This window comes from Pseudorca crassidens, chromosome 13 (genome assembly GCF_039906515.1).
Source record: "Pseudorca crassidens isolate mPseCra1 chromosome 13, mPseCra1.hap1, whole genome shotgun sequence".
In the NCBI taxonomy this organism is placed as follows: domain Eukaryota; kingdom Metazoa; phylum Chordata; class Mammalia; order Artiodactyla; family Delphinidae; genus Pseudorca; species Pseudorca crassidens.
In genome coordinates, this window is record NC_090308.1 from 71,519,669 (window position 1) to 71,543,126 (window position 23,458).

A 23,458-nucleotide genomic window follows, 5' to 3' on the forward strand; every position below is an offset into this window, starting at 1 on the left:
TACATTTTCAGACTTTTGGTGAAAGTTGTTCAGAATATACCTTTTATGCCTGCTACAACTATTATTTAGTTGTTTTTTTAAATTAATTTTGGCTACGTTGGTCTTCGTTGCTGCGCGCGGGCTTTCTCGAGTTGCGGCGACCAGGGGCTACTCTTCGTTGGGGTGCGTGGACTTCTCATTGAGGTGGCTTCTCTTGTTGTGGAGCACGGGCTCTAGGAACGTGGGCTCAGTGGTTGTGGCTCACGGGCTCTAGAGCACAGGCTCAGTAGTTGTGGCACACGGGCTTAGTTGCCCCGTGGCATGTGGGATCTTCCCAGACCAGGGCTCGAACCTGTGTCCCCGTATTGGCAGGTGGATTCGTAACCACTGCGCCACCAGGGAAGCCCTATTATTTAGTCTTAATCACTAATCTTTCTTCAGCGATGTCCCATCTCATGTTTTGCCTTATCCATTAAATTTCTGATGTCAATTTTTATATTTTGCATTTCCAGAAATGGTTTGTTTCTTTTTCTGATCTTCCCGAAGTTTTGAAAGTCTCATGTTCCCTAGGCATACTTTCGGTACTTCTTGTATTTCTTTAAACGTACTTGTTATATGTTCTTCCATAATTAAAATCCCTACAGCTTTGTGGGTCTGGCTCTGCACCTTGTTTCTGCTCAGCTGCTCACGTATCGGGTAACTGTACTGGCAAGCTCGCGCTCTCCTTGGAACTTTATCTGTGGGATTCTTTGAGGCCCGGGTGGAAAGTATGTTCCTGCAGAGAGGAGTATTTGGGAGGCCCCGTAAACACGGTGAATTCTAATCCCAAACAGGGTGAATTCTAACGCTCTAGCGTGGACCTGTGATCAGGGTTTCTCGGGGGTGCCTTTCCCCCACCCCCCATGCCAGACTCTGCGTCAAGTCCGAGGCAGGCAAGTAGCCTCTGTTAGACCTGCGCGGTCTCCTAGGAGTTTCGACTCGCCCAGGAAACAACAAGAGTCGGAAGTCGATGCAAAACGCAAGAGGTTTATTGAAGGCCGGTGCACCGGGGTTCCTTGGTCCTCACGCAGGAGGTCGAAGAAGGAACCCCTTTTGGGCGCGAATATGTCGGTTTTATAGGTTCCCACTTCCCCGTATGTAAATTATAGATTCGGTTGTGTTTTCCTGCTGATTGGTCCCGGCTTAGGCTTGGACCAGAGAGGGAACTTGTCCCCAGCTTCCTGATTGGTCTTTGACAGATACCTTTTTTACATTTTGTTTATCTCCCTCCTTCTCGGAAGGGGGCCGGACATCCTGGAAATTCACCCATTGTCTAAGAAGCCCCTATTGTCTGGAGAGTTCTTAATCATTAGCTGGAACAATGTCCCTCGAGTCCCACACCTCACCCACAGTCTACCTCTAGAACGTGGATATTTTCCCCCAATTTGTTCACTGTGGGGTGGGGCAGGAATCTCCGGCGTCTCTGATCCAACCTTCTATTTTTCAGGGCCCCAGGCTTGTCCTAGGACCCCCCCAAATGCTACAGGTTAAAGCTCACACTCTAGTCGAGACCTTCAAGGAGAGGCAGAGGTCTCTGGGAAACTCTTTCTTCCGCCCTGGCTTACCAAGAGGTGCAGGATTCTTTTCCCACCGGAGGGTTCAATTATTCTCCTGACAATTTAGCTGTGGGCTTTAAAGATTTAAAAAATATTTATTCAGCATTTTTAGTCTTTTATATTGAGAGGGCTTCTTCCGACATCAAGTCTACCGTATTGGAAGAAATGGGAGTTCGATCTTTTGTTTTCCTAAAAGACAAATAAATGTTTTAAAGTTTTAAATCCTATGTAGTAACTTCTTGAGACGTTACACTCATAGGTCAACCTAATTTTCTAGATCACAGCCCAAAGCAGGGAAATATGTTAAAAGTAGCAGTAGCTACCATTTTGAGTCTTTTAAGAATGCAAAGGACTCCGTGCTAAGTGCCTTACAGGGCTGATCTCATTTAATCCACCATCACCATTCTATGAGAGAAGTACTGTCATTCACACGGTAAAGAGGACACCTATGCTTAGAGGTTCCCGTGACTTGCCTGAGGCCACAGAACTAATAGGTAATTCATAATACTGACTTTGGATCATCAGGCAAAGGTTAAATTGTGCCTGATGAAATCTTTTTAGGCTTGGTGCATTGCTGCTTTTAAGGGCAGCAAAATGTGTAATATATCTTACATTGTGTTGTTGCAGATCAGCATGCTGTTACCATACTAAACAGAGAAGCTTATCAAAGGAGTACTGCAGGCAATTTACCTTGCCTTCATAACTACTTTGCCTCCTCTGGGAAAAATTACTCTTAGAATTCCTCCTAAGGATTCTCTGGATATCAAATCCCAAAATGCATCTGTCAGCCTGGATGAGAAGGGAAAACTTTGGCGAAGGACTTTAGAGATTAGTTGCTAGACGCGGATCCCCTTTGTTCCATAATTCATCCCCAAACACTTCTCTCCCATGACTCCAGCCAACTGTGTGGTATTTGGTTATAGTGTTAATATATAGTAGTTCTCTCTGTGAGTATGTTTTTTAAAAAATTTATATACTTGTTTTTTTAGCAGTTGAGCCTTAATGTTAGGAATCAGACTTGGAAAATGAGACTTTTCTTAGTAATTTCATATGGTGATGTTTGAAGTACTCTTTTCTCAGATAGTGAATGTTTATAGTGAACTTTTGTGTGTGAGACGTTGCTTCCTGTTTGCCATTTGGGGGATAGACGTTGAAACTACAGTGTCTGCTTGTTCTTCTCAGGCAAGTTTTCTCTCTCCTAAAGTAATCAGACGATTGATTCCCTTACAAGTAACCAATCTTTATCAGTCCAAGAAAATCAAGGGAAAAGATTCCTGGCAAGACACTCTGCCCAAATCCAGAAGAATGGTTTCCCTGGGGTTTTGACTCCCTCTGTGCCAGGCTAGTCATTGAGACCCGTGCTGCTGCCTCTGGGACCTCCACTAAGGACCTTGACCTTCGAATCATCTGCCCTCCTAGATCCTGACACTTGTACAGCCAGAACTATATGAAGAGCAGGAGTCGCCACCATTTTGGACCTTGACCCACCCCCTCCCCTGACTTGCATCTTAAGAATTCTACTTTCTCCTTGTGGGGCTGCCCACTCCCCTGGCCTCTGGAAGTGCGGGCCTCAAGGGGGAGTAAGGAAGGTCCAGAGTCATGCTCACTAGGGTCTGTCTGCTCTGTCTATGCATGAGGGAAGTCGAGGAGAGTGAAAACTATCTTATAATTCTTTCACGAATGAATCCGTAGCAGCAAAGAAGACAGTGCACTGGTTTATATCTCGTTACACCCAACCTTATGCTTCCCTGGAACTTCAGCTAAGCTAAACTAGGAATCTGTTCTAGAAGATGCTTTGGTCTTCTTTTGAACTTTTTCATCACATGAACTCAGGTGTGTTTCTGAATACCTGATGCCATCATTTTCTCATTTGTAAAGTGACTTTTAAAAACCTTGTAACCATAGCAGTTCAGTCCTGCATATAACCAGCAGAAAAAGTTTGGATTTGTGGAGGGTTTGTTGTTATCTTAAGGATGCTACAGTAAAAGCCTTTAAGGTATATTAATGTAGAACATCATTACATGCTTAGATATCAGTAAAATTTCTGCAGAAATACCTGAATACTTTATGAGCTTTGCTGTATTTCATAATTAACTAAGATATCAAATACTGCGTATTTAAGACACGGAATCTCGGAAATGATAGGACTTAGGAGTCGAGATGCAGTTTTAAGCATGGACTTAGAGATCAGACAGGTGTGGTGTGAAAGTTCAACCCCTCCACATGCTGACTATAGGACCCCCCTTAGCCTCTGTCTCTTCATCTATATATTAATAGTATTACTTTATGGGTATTGTAATTATAAAGTCAATGAGTATATGAGAAGTACTTGGAAAAAAATAAATGCTGAATAAACGGTCGTTACGTTTATCCCTGGGATTATTCCCTCTGTTTCTAATTCTACACATGGACTTCTGTTACTCTCGGAGACGCGGCCCCTTATCTCCCAGCCCAGTGCTCTGTTGTCTGTACCACTCTGGTTCTACAAGCCACGTTATAAACCTGATATTAGGTACTATAAAGGATCCCACAGAAGACAATAAGATTAACTTCTGCGTTTTCATCGCTTCCTGCTCTGGCTGCTGTCACTTAGTATGACAGCTGCTTAAATGTACTTCCAAGGTTTCCAGTGAGATGATAAATTCCCTGAAAACAGGAACATCATCTTATACTTGTATGATATAATTCACAATGCCCGGAACATTGCTGGGTGTCTGCCCAGCTATTCAATGAGAGAATAGCTTTAAAAATTCTAATTCTAGGGGAGGGGCCATATGGAGTAGTAGAAATGGTTGGACTTGGGGAGAATGGGAGAGAGAGAGTGAACCAGCTGATTGCTAAGTACCCCTCCAACCCCAGGCTCTGCCAACCTTCATCAACACATGAAGTCAGGGAGTAAAACCAGAAGAAGAGAAACATCAAACCTCAAATATAAAAACGTCTTCCGGGTGGTCAGTTTTCAGTATGATACTTATTTTTGAAGTCATATATTTGTACTCGAATATCGTAGAAACTCACACAGGCCCAGACCGTGATCCTGGTGTTTATAACTGAATCTTTAAGAGTGATTGCTTGCCACAGTATTCCTGCTAGCTGCTGCTAATGTTATAACTATTTTGTTGTGATTTCCTGTAATCTGCTCTTGCCCTATTATAGCTTAAGGTTAATGCAACACAAACAACATTATCTAGACTTGTGTCTTAGGGGCATGAAGTTCTAATCTGGGGTGAAAATGACCAAATATATTGCTTTCTAAACATTATTGCTTTTTACTAGCTCTCATTTTTCCCCATCCATAATTCAAGTTAATGAACATGCTATAAAACTTAAAACTTCTTGTTTGTAAATATATGCCCTCAACTCTTTATTGTCTGAGAAAAATGGAGGGGACAGCATTTCTCTGGTGATAGAAAAAGAAAAAGGTGGACAATCCCTCAGGGATTCTGATGCATCTATAGCAGCACCTAGGCCTTTGGGACGCAGGTCAGCCTGTGAGATGCCAGAGAAACAGAAAAAGTAATTTCCATCATCCTCTCAGAATGAGAAAAGGTGGACTCAGGCTCTTTTTTTCTAGCCACTTGCGATGCCTGGCCCTTATTTTCTTGCCAACGGCAGGAACTCATGAAGATGTTGAGAAGGCAAGAGGTATCTATCATCTTGATTGTTAAACATGAGAGTAAAAAGAACAGCAACAGAGACAGTCAGGAGAAGGGGCGCTCTTGGCAGAATGCTGTAAATTATTATGGACAGGAGCTCACACCTTCGCTGAGATTTTATAGGCGTGCTGTAACAGTGGTTTTCAGTCTCCCTCCTCCCAGCAGCAGAAGGCTTTCTTTCAGCAAACTGAGCAGAACGTGAATCTCGAAAGAAGGTAGGAGGTAAAGCCACACTGCTTGACGCCAAGGTGGACGGCGGAGTCTGCTCTGCCAGCCAGCTTCTCCCTACCCCTCCCGTACCCCCCAGGTCCGCACTGGAAGCACCCTGCCTGCAGAGCGTGGAAACACTGGGCTCACCACTCTCTTCTCTGCCTAGTCCACTCGCTTAACTTTGTTTTGCTCGCTGGCACCTTTGAGAGCGTGTTAAAGCTTCTTACCCTATTCCTAGAAAAATGTCCATCCACGTATAATTCTGCCTGCAATCTCAGGGCATTCACGGACCACTCCATCACCATCACTGGGCACTTAAAGTAAATCCCACCAGTCCAGACTTACCCAGTCAGACTACATCTTTTTCATGCTAAGTGAAGACAATAGCAACAAACAGAGACAAAATAGGATAACCTCAACCACCTAAACACACTGCACCCAAATCATTTGAAATTCTGTTTGGAATGAAACTGTAAGAAACCTAGTCTAGTTGTAGGTCTGCAGCGATGAGCTGGGTTGCCTTCAACACATCTTATAAGACTTCTTTGGGCCTCAGTTTCTTTAGCTCTAAAAGGATGGGGTTTGACTGAATGATTTTTGAGATCTCTTCCAGCTCTAGTGTTCTATAGTTTTGTGAGCCAAATTGAGGCGAACACATGAAATCGATAGGCCTCTCCGCAAGCGAGCATCAGTTTCTGGTGTTAAGTTTGGATCATTAAGTCCCTTATTTATTTATTTTTTTTAGTCCAGTTATCTCTGTGTCCTTCTTTACCTCTTCTGTCATCTCCATCACAAACAAAAAGAAAATTGATTTATTTTCTTCCCTTTCTTTTTTTTTTTTTTTTTGCGGTACGGGCCTCTCACTGTTGTGGCCCCTCCCGTTGTGGAGCACAGGCTCCAGACGCGCAGGCTCAGCGGCCATGGCTCACGGGCCCAGCCGCTCCGCGGCATGTGGGATCTTCCCGGACCGGGGCACGAACCCGCGTCCCCTGCATCGTTAGGCGGACTCTCAACCACTGCGCCACCGGGGAAGCCCCCTCTTCCTTTTCTTTGACTCATGTAAAGTGGTCAGCTACTTCCCTGAGTTAAGCTATCTCTCAATAAGTTTGTGCTAGATAGAGGAAAAGATCGTGGTGAAAGGGAGGGGTCAGTGACTGGGGTGCTGATGCAGAAGGGCATTCGTGGAGATAATGAGTAATTGGGGTACGTAGGTGCCCAACTCAGAGAAGTGGGGTGGGGCTAGGACGAGGGAGACCCTAATTTTCAACCTGTCTTCTCTGCCTCCTTGAAATTAGCCCTGTCATCCTCCTTCTGAGAAAAAAAGAATGCCTTGATTTAGGGCTGTCATGTCTGCCCTGCTGTAAACTCCAGTCATAATGATGCTGCTAAAACTGTAATGTATGGAGCATCGACTTTGCGACAGGCCCAGTAATAGAAGCCTTGTGGATTTTATCTCAGTCAATCCTAAGAACCACTCTTTGGAAACTGGTGCAGCTGGTCCTGTTTTTCACAGGAGGAAACTGAGGCTCAGAGAGGCTAAGTCAAAGCCAGACAAGCAGCAAACCACAGAGCAAGGCCTGGTTGCCTTTCTCCCACTGTGGTCCAAGCCCACTGGGCTGCCAGTTATTAACTAGTGAAACAGTCATGGGTTTTACAGAGTGCTGTAAAACCACATCTGCCTCAGTGAATCTGCCTGCAGGCAGGTTTATTATTACCGTGCCGCCTCATTTTCTGCAAGTACATACAACTTATGAGATAATTTTTGAAGTGAGCGGCTTGCCTAGAATAGGGGATAACCGTCGACATGCTTTTCAGGATAAAAAAGATTTCTTTTTGTTCTTTTGCTTTTTTAAAATTCATCACCCTGCCTGGCACATTGGAGGAGCCCAGTGAACATGGGGAACAGAGACGACATGGATGTGTGCATGAATGAAAAGCAGGTCATTCTCCAAAGTTTAAATGAACTGATTTCGCATTGGTGAATCCAGAAAGCAAAACTTTGGCATTCCACAGCGGCATGGCTTTATTGTCTATATTGCATGAACAAAATATCATATAACTTTGCACATAACCCTCTAAAGCTCTTGATAGGTTTTTTTTTATATTCCATTTCCTAAATCCCTTTGTGCAGTTACAAGTAAAGTATTGCACCACTTTCACTGGAAAAAGGACTAATTTCACATTGTAATGATTGCACCTGCTCTGTGACAAAAACCTTGATTTTTTTCTAAAAAGCCATTTTCCAACTTAATAGCGCAAGGAAGGAGACTGTCCCTAGGGGAACCGTGACACAACTTTAAAATTTACTCATTGTACAGTTGTCCTTCAGCTCTGAAATGGGGGCAAAATAAGGATGAAGGTGGAAGGAAAAACCATAGAATAACTGAAGGTTATTAATAGCGCGAAGGTCATTAATGACACTGAGGGGGTAAAAATGATAAAGCGAACACAGAAAATCATATTCTGTGAAAAATGAAATAGGATTGCTCTGAGCAAGAAGAAAGTAAGGGGGAGAAAAAGGACAGAGGAAAGCTTTTTAGTGCATTTTGGGGGGGCGGGGAGGAAGGACTGTACGAAATGAGTAACTCTGAATTGGAGCCAGAGAATGGGTTCTAGCCCTTACCAGAACTTCAGAGCACATCCCTTTAAAGACAGGTAAAAATACAACAACATGGTGAATATAACAAAAACGAGGCAGACTCACAGATACAGAGAACAAACTAGTGGTTACCAGTGGGGGGAGGGGTGATATAGGGGGAGGGGATTAACAGGTACAAACTATTCTGTATAAAATTAGCTACACGGATATATTTACAACACAGGGAATATAGCCAATATTTTATAATAACTATAAATGGGATATAGCCTTTAAAAATTGTGAGTCAGTATATTGTACACCTGCAACTTTCATAATATTGTACATCATCTATACTTCAATTAAAAAAAAAAAAAGAAAAAAGGTAGGTTGATAAGACCACAGAGTTAGCAGAGAAGCCTGGTGTCCTAGAGACAGTTTGTCCGTGCCCCAGGAAGAAAGTCCACCGTCAGTTAGTCCGAACACACGTGCCTGATGGTCAGGAGACACAGCATTAGCCAGGGAGAAGCTGCTGGTACAGGAAGCAGGTTGAGCCTTTCTGAGGGATGGCAGGACAAAGCTTTAGATGAGGTGCGTTTCAGCCCCTCTGATGAGGTTTCCTGAGATCACACAGTACTTGCGAATGTCATGGTTCCCCTTCTTGCTACTGTCTACCTCTTTTCTCTACCTCCTTCATCCTCACTGAGAAAGGCATTCATTATTCAGAAGGCAGTAGCACTAGTGAAATGCACATAACTCACGTTGTTTTTGGAAAGTCTGAATGGTTGAGTTTAAATAGAAGTCTCAAAAGAAATAAAATGTCCCACATGGGGGCTGTATGCGGAGTTGAAAAGGTTTCTGTGTGAAATGCTGTAACCGTTAGCCTCTGTGCTTCTGGACTGCCTAGCTCAGACTCCGGATGGGTGTGCTGGTTTATGATGATTGGTTTTATTTTCATATCATTGGAAATAAAACAACAAAACCCAGTGGCTGCCTGAAATGCTTGAGCTCTGGTTATTCAATGTAGCAGCAGTATTCTGGTAATGGGGCTTTTCGCTGTGTCCCCAAATACTGCACTTCCAAGCCTCGTTCCGGTCCTGTTACCATGGAGGGGGATGATTAGCGAGTACAGTGAACCAACGATTAAGTCTTGCATTGAGATGAAAAATGAAAAGATTGTGTCACAAAACCCATTCAGTGTCCACTCGGGTTCCTTTGCCAAAGGCTCTTGCTGTGACCTACTTCTGCAGGTAAGAAAAATGATTTTGCCATCCTTCTATGACATGGCTATGGTGAACTGTTCCCAAGTGCCTTGGTGTAGGTGGCCTTGTGAGGATAAGCATTAATTATTTTAAGACCGCTGATGCATCCCCTCTGGTGTCTATATTTGTCTTCTAAGAGTGCATCATCACTAATTAGAGGTGATCTTGTGGGATTAGATCTTTCGAGTTAGACGAGGATGACTTACAAAATGTGCATGGAAAGCAAACCCATGTAAGCTTGGTGAGCCACGATCATTGTTTTTTGTTTGTTTGTCTTAATTTTATTGGAGTAGAGTGGATTTACAATGTTGTATTAGTTTCTTCTGTACAGCAAAGTGAATCAGTTATACATATACATATATCCACTCTGTTTTAGATTCTTTTCCCATGTAGGTCATTACAGAGTATGGAGAAGGGTTCCCTGTGCTATACAGTAGGGCCTCATGGTCATTGTTAAGACCCAGACGGTGCCTCAGTGTTCAGAATCACACTGGGAACACTTTCACCTTGTCAATGTCACCACCCGACTGAGTTTCTACATTTTAAATCACTGGATGATTGAGGTTGTCTTTAAGTTTGTGTTTTCATCATGAAAATGGTTATCACCCCATTCTAATTCTTGGATTCTTACGTTACCCCAACAAGCAACCTTTGTAGGAAGCAAAATCACCACGGAATCCCCAGGCCCCTACCTTCTGATAGTTACCTCTTCACAGAGCTGGGAAGGGCAGTGAGGGTCTCTGCCCCTCGGTCTCAACCTTGAGGCTGTGAAGCAGTGCTGGGCAAAGCTGTAAGCAATGTTTTCTAAGCCAAGTCCCATTTCGGCCAGGGTGAGGCTTTGCCCAGTAGCATGGAAGCGTTAGAGTTGAAAATATCAAAATTCCCACTCTGTTTTTAGCTCCATCCTATTAAACATTTTTTTTTTTTGACACCTCCATAGAAAAGAACTTAGCCTGGAATCTAGTTACATAACTCATTAATTCCATCATTTATTCATTTCAGCCAACAAATATTTATTGAAAGCCTCCTGCGTGCAAGACCCCATGGAGGGATAGACAGAAATTTAGATAAGACATTACTATCCCACATTGCAGGTTTGCCTTTTATGGGGTGGAGGGTGGGGGGATAAAAATGGTTTTTACTGGGAAAACGAACACCAAGTGTCAGCAAGAAGAGGCATGTGGTCCTCCCCCGTCTCCCTCCCCCCACCCCCACCCCCAGTGTCCCTGTGCATGGGCAAGGGCTGTTGAACATTCCATGGAGCTGTGTTGCATGCAAGGTTTGGGAATTAAACATCACTGGGGCTTTGTCTCTTTTGTGAATCCCGCCCTACGAAGTAGCTCCCTGGAATCAGCAGTTCAAGTATTGAATGGATGATGGTAAAGCTGGAGTATTTGAATAGGCCAGAGATGGTGGCCAAAGTGTAAAGGTGCCTTTCTTGTCCACCACCTACCACGTCTAAAACTCTCTTTAGATGTGCGTCTAAAACACATCCAATTTCACTCCCCTGCTGGGCAGCAGATGTGCCCACAGGAACCAGGGCTCAGTGTGAGGTTGTCAGGTTTCCAAAAGAATTTAGCTAATGGGCTTTATTGCTCAGAGAGCTCGCCTCCTGGAGAATCAACGCGGAGGTTAGAGACAAGCACAGAACTTCAGGCTTCTGAGAGTGAGCGAGGGATACAGTCTTTGAGGGCGGTTTTTGCAACTTGGAGTTCTCGTTCGCCCGGCCAGAAGTCGAAGCAGCTACTTCCTCCTGCATAAAGGGAAGGGAAGTAGACGTGCATGCTTGTGTTAAAAGTCAGTTAATTCAAACTTGAGGGAAAAGTTCTTGGTCTGGGAGAAGGCCAGAATGTTGAAGGAGCTCTGCAGCATCTCCACCAGAGGCATTTCTGAGTAATCTGTCTCTTGATTGGCTTAGGTGTACAGGTGCACAGCCGACTCAGGGCTGCCTCCAGACTTCAGTGTAAAATGTATTCTGGGTGCTACTGTAAGCAGTAGGGAATGAAACTCACTGGCACGAAGGCTAATTGTATACAGTTCAGACTCCCCCCGAGGGAAAAAATGTTTTTGAAATTCAACTTTAGTAACCTGAGTCATGAGCTGCTTGTTTTCTACAAACATCAGAGGTAACGGCACCCGTACCATAAACTAGTTTACGCATAGCGTTTCCGGATCCATTTCTTTTTCCACTTAAGCACAACTTTTTACTTTGTACCAGAAATTTCCTGAGATTCAGGGAGAACCGTGGAAATCAGCTGGCAGCTTGTTACTGTGACCTGTGCGATGGCGGGAAGCCCTCACCCAGCTCCACGCCTGGCTCGCCCTGCCGCTGCGTCCCGTGACGTTCGTGAGCTCAGAACCATGGGCGGGAAGAGCGTGGAGTCTGGGTTGGGTGATTAGATGCTGAGGCTGAAGGGCCAGGCGGGCTCCCTGCCCCCCACTGTTTTTATCACCCAGGGCTGTCTGTGCACAACCATATCAACATTTCCCAGAGGCCCAAATGTAATTCCTTCAGGAAGTTTTAAGTGGAGCAGCCCACGGTGTGAGTTTTACCAGTGGGAGAGGGGAGATAGGAAGGGTGTGTTTGAAGGGAGAGTTGTGGAGAGGACTGCCCATACTCCGTCCATCTTTCCCCCGGTATAATTTTTTTGGACGTTTTTATATCAAGTTTTAATTTTTTTTCTCCCCCCTTCGGTGGTACGGGACGGCCAGATTGGGCTGGAGTTGGTCATTGCCCTTTCCCCAGGTCAGTTAGGCTCTAATAACGCCCAGCAGGTTAGATACTGGTTAACTAGTTGTCGCCCCGCCCGCCCCCCGAGGGCAAACCTTGTTAAGAGCGGAGGACTCTGGCATATTTCAAAATGGTTCCTTTTCCCCTCCCCTCTCTGGAAGCTCAAGGGGATTCTTCTCCCATATTTACTGTGAGAACCTGGGTCGAGCCTCTGGAGGTAAATCTCACACAACGGTGGGACCCATCATGACTGGATCCCCTTGCAGTTTTTCACTCTCAGACCGGTGCACACTGAGCGTCCAGCGGTTTGTCGATTACAGCCCAGGTTTCCTACCTTGGCTGCGGCTCCCTCTAGTAAACCTCTCCTCCAGTAAGCCTTGAATCCCGGCCTTGTCCTGTCTCTCCAGTCTCGGTTTGCCCTGTGTCCTCCTCTCCCTTACGGATCCAAGAGCTGTTGATTTTTCAGTCTGTTCAGCTTTTTACTTGTTAGGATGGAATGGCAACTTCCAAGCTCCTTACATGCGGAACTGGAAGTTTGCCCAAGATTTTAAAATTTCAATCAACATTAACTGAGCATGATTTCGATATTGAAATACGTTTTTTGAGCAGTTGAACTCACAGAATTGAAATGTGAACTTTTTTTTCCCCCAGTCTCATCCTGCACCTATATTTTGGGGTGAGGAGAGAGGTTATTGAGCTCTTTTTTCTTTCTTTCTTTTGGTGATAATTAACATTCAATAGGATGTGGAGATTTTAGTTGTTCCGTTTGATGAGTTTTGACCACTGTATATACACTAGGTTTCTCAGCCTTGGCACCGTTGATATTTTGGAATAGATAATTCTTTCTTGTAGGGAGCTGTCTGTTAATCCGTGGCCTCTAGTCACTAAACGCCAGTAGCATCCCCTCCTGGGGGGTGACAATCAAAAGTGTCTCCAGGCGTTGCCACATGTCCCCTGGGTAGCAAAACCACCCGTGGTTGAGAACCACTGCTGTACATACACCCATGTAACTCCCATCCAGAAAGAAGATACAGATCATATCCATTCCTCCAGAAAGTTCCCTTCAGGCCTTTTTATTCATCCTCCCTCCCCCGAAACCAGTGTCTCTCATTTCTATCATCATAGATTCATTTTGCCTATATTTGGACTTTGTATACATTAAATCGTATAGTGTATACTCTTTTTTTTTGGTCTAGTCTCTTTTACTTAACATGATGTGTTTGCAGTTTATCCACATTATTGCATTTATCCGTGGCTCACTCTTCTTTTTATTGCACAATAGTGGTCCATTGTATGAAAAAACCACAATTTGTTAATACATTCTGCTCTTGATGGATACCTGGGCTGTTTCTGATTGAGGGCTATTTTGATAAGGTTGCTGTGAACAGTCTGATAAAGGCTCTTTGTGGACATGTTTTCATTTCTCTCAGTAGATATCTAGGAGTGGAATTGCCGGGTTGTAGGGTAAACGTGCGTTTAACTTTTAAGAAACCGCCAGACGCTTCTGCAAAGTGGTTATGCCATTTTACACTCCCAGCAACTGCGTACGAGCATTGCCGTTGTTCCGTATCATCATCAACAGCGTCATCATTTGGTGCTGCCAGTGGTTTTTATTGTAGCTATTCTGGTGGGCATCTCATTATGATTTTTATTTGCATCTCCCTGGTGCTCTTTGGTTATTTACATTCTTTTGTGAAGTGTCTGTTGTAAGGCTTTTTATGGTTGATTTGGAGGAGTCCCCGTTACACTCCCCCCAGACCCCACCGCCGATAATAGGTTCAGGTTTTACGGGAACCTGCTCCTGCTGCTGAGGGGCTGGGAAACATTTTGCCATCTGAATACGTTTGCTCTAAATTATCAAAATTACTGTGACGCGTGCCCTTCCATTTTTTCATTTTTTTTCTCTGTTCCAGACATACTGTGAGGGTTATAGGGTATTTTCCTTTAGTGAGGGCAGAAATACTCTTCCTAATTAGCCAGACAAGTTTACAAAACGACTTTTATTGTCTTTGGGACGGACTTCCAGTGCTCAGACTCCACGGAGTGACCGTTCCCCGCCCGCCTCATTCTTCCACAGCTTTGACAAACAAATTAACAGCAGGGACCTGTCCATGCAAGGCACCTTTATCATTCCATGCCCAAGGGACCTCCTTGATCAGCCTTTTTCTGGAAGCATTTTTCTTTTACTCATACAAGAAGGTCTTTACCTAGTTAAAAAAAAAAAAATTCAGTTCTCTATCTAGAAAGATTCCTTTTTCCATCTAAGTTCTGATAACAGAACTTAACTATTTCCTTTCAGTTCCAGTGGAAAAGGAAGGGCCTCATGATCTTTCCTTGGTTTCAGTTTCTCTCTCTGTTGCTAAGGTGGTATTTTTCTAACCTGTCCTCCTTAGGTAACCAGACAAAGAGGTTCATCTCTGAGTAGTTGAGGACCTGGTTTCTGAATAGGGTCTGAGTGCACTTTGAAAAGGGAACATGGTGGCCCCCAGAGGTGGGTAGCGGGTGTATATGCGTACACATGAGGTAACGTGTCCAAGGAACTTTTTGAAGCAGTAAGGCGCTCAAGTTCTTATCTCCAAATACCATTCCTCACTGAAGGACCTAGGCTTCTCCGGAGAATGGCTGATTCCATGTCTGAGATAAGATGAGGCTGAGTCCCATCCTACCAGAAAGCAAACCAACCAACCAACCCAACCAACAAACAAAAAACCAATATAAACTACTAAGATCATGTCCTCAGGACTTAGGCTCTGAATTGAAGAGATTCTCGCTAACAAAGATGGGATGATGTGAGCATTAATACAAATAAAGACTGTAGTAGATTAAAGCGTATCAGATGTATTTTAAATCCATGAGTTTATAGTGACACTAAAAACACAAACAAAAAACACTCACCACGTTCCAGTCTATGGAAAACCCGGCAGACGAAAGATCTGATCTCTTCAAAACATAAAAATCAAAGGGAGAAAAAAGAGAAGAGGAACTCATGATTTAAAAGAAACTCAAAAGACGTATGAATCCATTGTAACACTACTTAGACATGTTTCGATTCTGATTTGAACAAACACCAGCTGTTCAAAAATTTTATGAGCTAGTTGGGGAAACTTGATCACTGAATGGATATTTGATTATGTTAAGGAATTATTATTAATGTTTTAGATGTGGTCATGGCATTGTGGTTTTATTTTTATCCCAGTCCTTCTCTTTCAGAGACACACACTGAATTATATACAAAATAATAGGTCTGGGATTTGCTTCAAAAGAGTTCTGTGGCAGGGCTTTGGATGAAACAAAATGGCCATGAGTTGGTAATTATTGTTTCTGGGTAATATTTGTGATTTTATTATACTATTCTGTTGACTAGAGAATATGTTAATATTTGAAATCTTTTATAAGTTAAAAACAAACAAAAAACAGCCAAGTGCCCCGCAGATTGTTGGTGTCGTGGATTAACCGGCAGAAGTTTGAACAGGGAGAGGTGACTGCTGGGGGTGGTGGGACTTGAGTGAAGAGCCCTGTCTTTTTTTATTAATTGAAGTAAAATTGACTTACAATATTATATTAGTTTCAGGTGTACAACATAGTGATTCAATATTTTTTGTACATTACAAAGAGGTGCCCTGTCTTGATGGGTTTGTTCATAAGTTTGTCAAAATGAAAAGATAGTAACTCGCTGATGTAACCAGTCCCCAACATTTTTCTCTCCACATTTGCTTCATACTAATGTTATGAACCAAGGGTTCTCGAGAAAAGGAGTGAGATCGTGCACACTTATGTGGGGTCTTGGTTGTCCCCAAACCCTTACTGAGGGACCCCCAACTGGGCCCACTCTCCTTTTCCATTCATTTCTCATACTTTAGAAAGATGACCTCAAAGAAAATTCGGGGGAATTTTAAAAAATACATTTTTTCTTTTCAAAGAAAATTTTTTCACCCCTAAACCAGTAGAAAATAGAGAACATTTTTCAAGTGTTTATAGGTCTTGTCTTTAAAAATACCAAATGGAATAGTTCTGAGAACACAGCAGACTGTGGAATACTTGGTTATGCTCACCACCTTTTAGCAATTTAGGTGAGTTAAAGACACCTGAAACAATATATGAGTTTCAAAATTTTCTCCACTTCCCATCAGAATGTAGGACATTATTTTCTCATGGCTTCCCAGTCCTTCCTCTCCTCAGATCAAAATTGTTTCTGGGTCTCATCTCAGAACCTCTCTAATCCTGAAAAAATTATTTCGCACTTTGTCGTAAAAGACCCGTAGATACTTGATGTTCATTTTGCAGCTCAGTGAGTCATGATGTTCAGACCCCATTTAGGTAGGGGGAGGGAGGCTTTTGGCTGAATAAGCTTTCCCCATCATCCGCGTGGGGAAGAGAGGACCTCCTTGGGGCCAGTCACAGACATCACAGTATCTCCTACCATCCTTGACCCACCAGAAGAAGAGAGAAGCCCCATCTTACAGATGAAGAAACTCAGGCACGGAGGTTGGGTAACCTGACTGTGTTGCCTCTGGAAATGACATACAGTCTTTCTCCTAAAGCCAGGAAGCCTCTTTCAGCTATAAATTGTGCCAGCTGTTACTTGATTGAAGTATGCTGAAGTATGCAAGTTCTTCAGTCAATCTGTGATGCCATCTCATAGAACGTGCATTTCTGTGGAAAGCTGGCATGGTGAACTCTGAAGGCCAGCATTTGAAGGCAATTAGCTGATTTTAAAGGTTACTGGTATTTCCCAACAAAATATAGTTGAGCATTCGTCATCTCCAAGTATTCAATGCCCCAGAAGCCAGAAGAGTCCAGTCCACTAATGATGAGTGGTTATAAGTCATGTTTAGGTCCATCCATTCACTCCCGCTGCTTTACAGAGTGCCTCGATGAATAATCAGTCAGACTCTTCTTTCTAGTTAATGTTATAAGTTGGATATATTGGGGAGAAGCCTAATTATTGGTAAATTCAGCCAGATAGTTTCATGTATTAAACACCCATGGCTTAGTCAATAATCCTGGGTTCAGAACTGAATTTCCATGGAATGAATTATATCTCTAACCAAGGATGTGCTGGTTTGAACCACTTGGAGTGCTTTCCGTCACACACACCCTCTCTACACAATCCTGTCAGTGGCCTCTGGGCTCAGAGTTATTTTTCTAGTAGCTGGTGATATTTTACACTAAGCCATCTACATTCTTCCGTGTGCAGACATTATAGGTTTGCAGTTTTTTCTTCAGACGTAATGTGTGCAATGTCAGTCCCTGTCCCTGGTAGATACTATTGTCATAGGATAGTATAAGCGAGAGAAAGCCTTATGTAAGCCTTGGAGGTTTTTTATACACAATCAGCCAATTGTGCTTCTTCCTTTAAAAATAATTAAAGAAGCATGAATTTATTCATGAACAGCAGAGAAGAATTTATTCATGAACAGCATCTGTAGCAATATTTAAAATACATAAAACATTAACATCTAGTTATAATAATAATAATCGTCTCTTTCAGTTTTTGAGGTCTTGTCCATTCCAGGGCCTGCCAGGCCATTGATGTCCTTTGTCACTAGTCCCCACGGCCACCGGTGGGCAGAACTGGAGGGAGAGGAGGCTCTCAGCTTGGAGGAGTCAGGGAAGGGATTCAGTGTCATCTTTCCCTTGGTCCGAATCTTTGCTCTCTGTACAGAGTACCACCTTCTCACACCAATCTGTCTTTACTTCTCAGCTTCATGTACTCTGTCTCCAGCTTTCCACATCAGTTAGACTTCACCAGTCTGCACTCTCCTCGTGTCTACCTGATTTCCTCTGGCTTCTCGTGGAGCTTAGAATGGCAGGTGTAAAACTTACCACTTTGAACCCTGGGAGCCCTTGATGAGTATGTGCCCTTTTCTGTTCCCATACACTGAGTTGTTCTTAACTTGGAGACACTCCACCAACAGTTTTATATACAAGAACCCCTCTTTACTTTCCAAGCAAAAAGGGAAAAAAAAAAAAATCACAAAGCATTATCCTCTTCATTGTGCTCCCTTCCGCACACATTTACTATTGTTTCATTTTGTAGTTATGACATCCTCATGCTCCTCCTTTAAAATAAATAAATTACAGTTTTATGAGCCCTATTTCCAGCAACTGCAAATAACAGGCTTAAGAAATAAATGGTATTTATTTAAAAATGGATATATTAGCATGCTTTCCTTTTTAAAGATTCATGTATCTTTAATATTATATTTTCAAAGTAATGTCTAAGGAATAAGTGGCTAAAGAAAATAAGCATCTGGTTCCAATGTGATCCATTTCTCACTAGGCCTTAACTGTTGTTTGATTATTCCAAGTCATAATCTTTTCTACTGAACTGACTAAACTATGCCAATGTAACTTATCCTGCTTGCTAAACTTACAGACAAAAATTCCTTTCTGAGGTTTCAGGCTGGTTTCTCATTTATCCTGCAGGCTCTCCTCACTTGCCGGAAGCTTTCCTCTTAGAATCAAGGAATTATTTTGTCTTTACAGGAAGGGCTTGAATTTGCTCTTCTTTTTCTTTCTCCTCCTTACATCTAACCGTAAAGAAGTAATCTGCTTTCTGCTTAACAAATAAGAGCGACTGCATCATTTCAACTGCTACTAAATCTGTTTTAAAATTGGAATATAATGGATTCTTTCTTCAACTAAAGTTACTTGCAATTATCTCTCACCATAATTAGATGGAAGGGAGCTTTGATGATGGAATGAATACTAGGCTCAGAAACAAAGACCCGATTGCACACCCAGCCTTGTTACTAGCTTATAGCAGTGAGCAGAAGTTACTCAGCTTCTCTGAACCTCAGTTCCTCATTTATAATCCAGAGACAATTAAATTAGATATTTAATTCAAGTGGATTTTATAAAGATTTAATGGGATGCTGCCTGGCACTTAATTTCTTCACTGCATAGAAAACATATTAACATTTACTAAAGGGCTTATACAAACTATTAAAAACATTAAGCCCCCTGTTGGTAGGTTAAAAAAAAGGATGTGAATTCACGATTAACCAAATTACAAGAAACAAACGTTTGGGAGAATGTTTATTAAACAAACGTTTGGGAGAATGTTATTAAACAAACGTTTGGGAGAATGTTTAAACTCATAGCAATTAAATAAATTCAAAGAGCATGAGATGTCATTTCCTTTTATTAAATTAGTACTAATTTTTTTAAAAAAAGATAGGATGCTGGTGGCATTACCAGTTGGTACAGCTCATTGGAAAAAATATGTATCAAATTAGATTAATACTCATACATTTCAATCTAATAATCTCATTTCTGGGACTCTATCCTAAGGGAATATTCTAAAAATTGAAAAAAATTATAAACACGATAGTAACTACTTCATTATTACTTTTTTTTTTTTTTTTTTTTTTTTTGCGGTACGTGGGCCTCTCAGTGTTGTGGCCTCTCCCGTTGCGGAGCACAGGCTCCGGACGCGCAGGCTCAGCGGCCATGGCTCACGGGCCCAGCCGCTCCGCGGCATGTGGGATCTTCCCAGACCGGGGCACGAACCCGTGTCGCCCTCATTGGCAGGCGGACTCCCAACCACTTGCGCCACCAGGGAAGCCCCATTATTACTTTTGATATTAACAAACCTGGGAACAACTTAAATTTGTAATAGATTGTTATGATGGACTGTTTTGCAGCTATTAAAATAAGAATAAAGACTTACTGAGCAGCACCTAAAAATGTTTATTATGATATAAAAAATATGCACATGTGATAATCAATATGAGAAAAATGCATCTTAAAACCATATGGAAATAGACCCACATAGTAATAATATTAGAGTCTTTGGGGAAACAGGAAAAAAATAATGCACTTAATTTCTTCACTGCGTAAAAAACATATTAACATTTACTAAAGGGCTTATACAAACTATTAAAAAAATTAAGTCTCTGTTGGTAGGTTAAAAAAAAAGGACGTGAATTCACAGTTAACCAAATTACAAGAAACAAACAGACGCTCTCTGTTTTCCTCTTTCTCCAAATCTTTTGTAAGATACTGTTAATTTTAAGATTAAAATTAGAGTTATAATCTAATGTATTCAGTCTGAAAAAAATATTTGTCCAGTGCCTCTTATGTGTCTGGGAAATTTGTTATAGCAATTCTGGGTTTTAAAAATGCCAGAATTTTTTCTCGTTATTTACTCCAGGGCAATAAAAAAAACAAAAAATTGTGCTTAGTGGACTATTTAGAATAAGTACTTCATATACAAGCTAAGATTTCAGGTGCTGTTATGTGTAACCTAAGCATTTTATGCCAGACTGTCAGCCCAACCCGTGTTAAATATAACGGTGTTGTGTCTCACTGTAGCCGTCTGCTTCGGGACTCATTCCAAAATTAACTTACCAGCTTACTCAGGTCATTCCACTGAGGAAAATGGGATCACAGTGATATATTAGCCATAACATCAGTGTGAACAAGACTTTGAATAACGCATCTCAGAGCGACACTCTAGGTAACTGGATTGGAGTAAGCTACACAAGGTCATTTGCAAAGTATTGTGGCATTATTTTAGTCGAAATTTTTAGTGAAAGAATGATAGAGTCACTCGTAGCTGTAAGAAAGAGTTTGAAAGATCACTTGCACACGTTGCCCAGTTTCCCCCAGTGGTAACATTTTACAGAACTATGGTACTGGGGTATTGACATGGTGCAGTCCTCCCATCTTACTCAGATTTCCCTGGTTGTATGTGTACTCCTTTGCGTATGTGTGTGCAAGTGTATGACGTTCTGTGTAATTGTATACCTGGGTCTGTTTGTGCATCCACCACAGTCAAGACACTGAACAGTTCCGTTGGCACCAGGATCCCTCATGTTGTCCTTTTATAATCACACCCTCCCTCCTCTCACCATCCCCAACCCCTGGTAACCACTACCTTGTCCTCTGTTTGTGAAATTTTGTCATTTCAAAAATGTTGTATAAATGGAACTTTACAGTACATAACCTTTTGAGCCTAGCGTAACTCCCTGGTGAATCTTCCAAGTTGTTGCATGTATCAACAATTCGCTGCTTGTTAGTGTGGAGTAGGTATCCACGGTGTGGATGTACCACCCTTAAGCATCCATCTGGGCTGATTCCAGGTTTTGGCTCTTAAAATGATGCTGCCATGAACATTCATGTACAGCTGTTTGTGTGAACATAAAGTTTTCATTTCTCTGGGATAAAGGTCCAAGACTGCAGTTGCTGGGTCATACAGTAATTATGTACATGTTTAGTTTTTAAAGACTGCCAAACTGTTTTCTAGAATGTCTATCCTGTTTTATAGGCATACTCCAAGCAATGCGTGGGAGATTTCTTCTTTACCAGCTTATTCTGAAGTCAAATTTGTGACAATTTTCTTTACCTGAACCAAATAAGTTTGCTAAACATGCCCATGTTAAGTAGATTTAGAAAAGAAAACTGTATCAGGGCATATCAGAAGCTCTTCCCTCCCACCCCACCCCACCCCCCAAAAAAACCATTCTCTCAACTCTTACTAGACTAGCTTTACACAGTGGGTCAGTTTGAGAGATTTGGCCCCTTCAGTCTCTAGATAGCTCAGTCCTCCTTTTGTAGATGTTGGGCCCGATCTATATCAATATCAAGATACTGGTCTAGACGTAATTTGTTTCTTTCTCCCTTGTTTTGACAATCTTGTTGTCTTCTAGAAAAAAAAATGTTTTTTTTAAAGGACTCTTGGATACCCTAGACCAGCGTCTTCATTTTGCAGTGGCCAGAAATGAAGGCACTGGATTAGGAGTTAGAAAAACTGTGTTTGAGTCGTTCCTCTAATTAGCTGTGCCACTGTAAATACATCAGTTACCTTCTCTAAGTTCGCTCAGCTGGGCAAAATGCTCTCCAACTCTAGCGCTTATCAGAATCACCTGGAGGACCTACAGGAGACCCGTTGCTGGGCCCCGCCCCTGGAGTTTCTGGTTGAGCAGGTCTAGAATGTAGGAGGATTTGTTTGAGGATTTGAGTTCCCAGGGGATGCCATTAAGTCTCGTCCAGTGGAATAGAGCTTACTTTATTTTGTATTTGCCCTAGTGTCTGGGTCTCAACATATGTTTGAACGAACAAAGGAATTGTAATGCATGGCATATTTGCCCATTTACAAGACAATTTATGTCAGGTAATAATAAATGCTGTTTAAATGAATGAATGGAAGTGAAAAAAGAGCGAATCTTCATTCTTAACAGCCTTTGACAAAGACCTCAGGGACAGTATTATTAGTAAACACTGGGTAATAGTTCCATTGTTTGCATGTGTACCTAGTTGTCTCTATAATATCTTCATCATTAGGTTAAAAATTTAAGTTTCTTGAAAGAAACAAATGACTCTGGTTATTTGGTTAAATGTATTGCTTTTTATAGTTTCTCAGAATTCCTAGTATTAAGGACTGTTGAATACATATTATTGACTGCCTGAATTGACTAAAATAAACATTAGATTTGCCTGTATTTAAAAAAAAAAAAAAAAAGTCTGGTCCAGAGATGACACCTTGAGGACCCAGGCCAGATTATGCCAAAGTCCTCTGGGCCCAACAGTTAGTAACATCCCCTCACTTATCCACACCCCCCCGCAACGCCCCCAAAAAACCCCTCAAGTTTGCTTTCTGGTGGAATAAGTTATGCATTTATCCTTTTTTATTTTTTTTAAGTGACCCAGATATATAGCAGAATATAATACAGTCATTAAAAATATCATAGAAGAATATTCACTGTCATGGGAAGATTACCACAATATATCATTAAGTTAAAAAGAAGCTACATATTACAAAACAGCATATGCAGAAATGTCCAGTTATACATAGAAAGTAAATCTAAAAAGATACATCCAAAACGCTTAATAGTAGTTACTCTGAATAATGAAGTTGCAAAAATTTTATTTTCCTCTTTCTGTGCGTTTCTCATTTCGTCTGTACCTAATATATTTATAGATCAGTTATGAAAACGAAAAATTACAATGAGCAATACAAGTCTTGATTTCTCTAAGTTTTAATCATTACAGTTAAGAACTTGTTGAATACCAACCAACACAAATAAGGCTCTTCAGGTATGAGATAAAATTGTCCAGGAGGGTTTACAGAGGCAGCTACGACCTTCCTTAGCCCTTTCCTGAAAAAGTGTGGGAGCTCACTTTGTGCCGTTCTCCTTACTTGACAGAATTCTGCACTTACGCGCCTGAATAGTCCCGGCCCCAGGAACACTCGTTACAGCATCTCATCACTGCCTGCGTGATGTTTCCACAGAGCTTTTCCACTGTTCAGCAGTGGGATCCACAGCCACAGCCTCCCAAGCTAGTCCCTCCTCCCTCCTTGACAGCGGGTTGGAAAGTGTTTTACATGGATGAGGCTAGTCTCTCCTTTGGTTGCGTCTCTGTTAGAAAAATTAATATATACAGCTAAAATAGGAATTTTAAAATATCACTGAGATAAACCTATTTAGATGCCAGAAACCAGC

At 42.0% G+C, this 23,458-nt stretch overlaps 1 protein-coding gene across 4 annotated transcripts in view; it reads left to right on the plus strand.

Annotated features, from left to right (window-relative positions):
• Positions 1 to 23,458, plus strand: part of UBE3D (ubiquitin protein ligase E3D) — a 155,892-nt gene that overhangs the window by 126,426 nt on the left and 6,008 nt on the right. The gene's annotated exons all lie outside the window — the stretch shown is intronic.